Consider the following 2629-nt stretch of genomic DNA (forward strand, 5'->3'; position numbering starts at 1 on the left):
AGATATAAGGTAGGCATCCAGGAAGAGAAATAGGGACAGTTCTTTGAGGGTTCATATGGATCTGCAGAGCCAACATCTTCAGGGGCATCCACCCAGATGTCACCATCTCATGTAGAATGGTCCTGGGTTTTCCCACCTGAGCCCTGATGGCATAACAGACTTGCTCTGGATGAGCATGTAAAAGTCTTTGGAGCTCTTGGACTCTTATCTACACCTGTGATTGCTCCTCAGCTATGATTTCTCTTCCCCTCCAGGAGATAAGGGCCACTGGTGCCAAATGGTTTCCCAGGGAGTTGATTTCTTTACAGCAGTTCTGAGATGCACTCTTTGCACCTTCACCAAAAATCTCCCTGCACTGCTCATCATGGTTATTACATCTCTTTTGATAGCAGTAGGCACTGTCACTACAGGGAATCCCGTCCTGCACATATCCATCTTCTGGGCACTGATGGGATGTCCCATTGTGCCATTCTGGAAGGTTGCATTCATTGACCTGATGTCTACAGAGTTCTCCTGGTGGTATGAACGAACTTGCAGTCTTTGCAACAAAGCGCAAAAGCACAAGCAGCCCCAGGCCTCAGAGTGCAGTTCAACAGACAACAGGGATCTTGTTCACATTGCTTTATAGATCCACAGTCACATTCTTCTTCTCCTTCAACCACACCATTCCCACAGCGCTTCAGCACAAAGACTTCCCCTGGACTTGGAGGACTGTGCAGACATGATCCTTGGTTTAAGACGGTCTTTGTAAAATCTGCATAAATACAATTGGTAAATCTCTCTGCTGGCACTCTGACAGCATTCATGATGCAACCACCTTGTCCACAGAAACAGAATTCTTCATCATGTTGCATACCCAAAGTATGACCTAACTCATGGGCCACCATGAGGGCAAAAAGCGACCAAGGGTGTCCTTGGAAATTATTAACTCCTCAATCAATAGGAGGATGACATATTCCTGCAACATAGGCTCTACCAAGTACATGTATAAGTGAATTTTTTATGAAAATATGTGCAGCATCATACTGTAGCTGGGAAAGACTGATTTGTTTCTACTGAGAGAAATCCTCCAGAACCTGCTCTATGCTTATTCGTAATTTTTGTCCTCTCTCTCTCTCTCTTTTTTTTTTTTTTCTTTTTAGCCTGGGTAAATGTTTATCAATTTTATTGATATTTTCAATGAACCAGCATTTGGTTTCATTGATTTTCTCTATTAATTTCCAGTTATCAACATCACTATTTTCAACTCTAATTTTTATTATTTCTTCTCTTCTGCGTCCTTTGGATTAAATCAGGTGGTAGATTATTTATTTTAGATCTTTATTCTTTTCTAATATATGCAGTCAGTGTTATAAATTTTCCTAAACATTGCGTTTGCTGCATCCCATGAATTTTGTTAAGTAATATGATTTCCAATCTTTGAAATTTGTTAGGGTGGGTTTTATGTCCCAGGATGTGTTCTATTTGGTAACTGTTTCATGTGAGTTTCAGAAGAATGTGTATTCTATTGGTGTTAAAGTAGTCTGTAAATGTCAATTATATCCAGTTGATTGATGGTGCTGTTGAGTTCAGCTATATCCTTTGTTACCGATCCTCTGTTTGCTGAGTCTATCAATTACTGATAGAGAGCTGTTGATGTCTCCAAATATAATAGTGCATTTGTCAATTTCTTCTTTCAGGTTTATCATTTTTCACCTTAAGTATTTTGCCACCCTGTTGTTAGGCACATACACATTAAGGATTGTTATGTCTTCTTGGAGAATTGACCACTTTATCATTATTTAATGCTCCTTTCTATCCCTGATCCTTTTCCTTGCTCTGAATTCTGCTTTGTCTGAAATTAACATAACTACTCCAGCATACTTTTCATTAATGTTAGCATGGTATTATTCTTGATCCTTTTACTCATAATCTATCTGCCATTGTTTTCAGCAGGTCTGTTGGTGACAAATTATCAGTTTTCCTTCATCTGAGAATGTCTTGATTTCCACTTCATTCCTGACGTATATTTTCACTGGATATAAAATTCTGGATTGACAATTTTTTTAACTCCTCTGAAATATTTTGCTACTTCCTTCTGGGGTCTATGGTTTCTAATGAGAAATACGCTGTCTTTCAACCTGTTATTCCCCTATTGGTGAGATTAGGCAAGATGTTGTTTCTCTCCCAGCACTTTCAAGATTTTTCCTTTGACTTTAGCTTTCAAAACTGTGATTATGATGTGTCTTGACATGGATTTGTTTGGGTATATCCTGTTTGTGATTCTCTCAGCTTCTTGAATCTGTTGTAAGCTATGACTTTTGCCAAATTTGAGAAATCTTCAGCCATTATTTTTGGGGGTACTTTTCAGCTCTGCCCTATTCTCTCCTCTGACTGTGATAACATGAATATTAGATCTTCTCTTATAGTGTTACAAGACCCAGAGGCTCTTCATATTTTTTCGAGTCTATTTTCTCTCTGCTTTTCAGATTTGATAATAACTCTTTCTCTATGTTGAAGTTCACTGATTATTTCCTATATTCTGTTGTTGAGCCCATCCAGTGACTTTTTGACTTTGGGTTTTGTATTTTTTAGTTATAAACTTTCCATCATTTTCTTTTTTATATCTTACATTTATTTGGTAAGACTT

At 38.1% G+C, this 2629-nt stretch overlaps 1 pseudogene; it reads right to left on the minus strand.

The window, feature by feature from the left end:
* Positions 1-208: 208 nt before the first annotated feature.
* LOC131420719 (disintegrin and metalloproteinase domain-containing protein 21-like) lies at positions 209-1688 on the minus strand (annotated as a pseudogene).
* Between the last annotated feature and the right edge of the window lie 941 nt (positions 1689-2629).

The sequence above is a fragment of the Diceros bicornis genome, chromosome 24, assembly GCF_020826845.1.
Source record: "Diceros bicornis minor isolate mBicDic1 chromosome 24, mDicBic1.mat.cur, whole genome shotgun sequence".
NCBI classification, from domain to species: domain Eukaryota; kingdom Metazoa; phylum Chordata; class Mammalia; order Perissodactyla; family Rhinocerotidae; genus Diceros; species Diceros bicornis.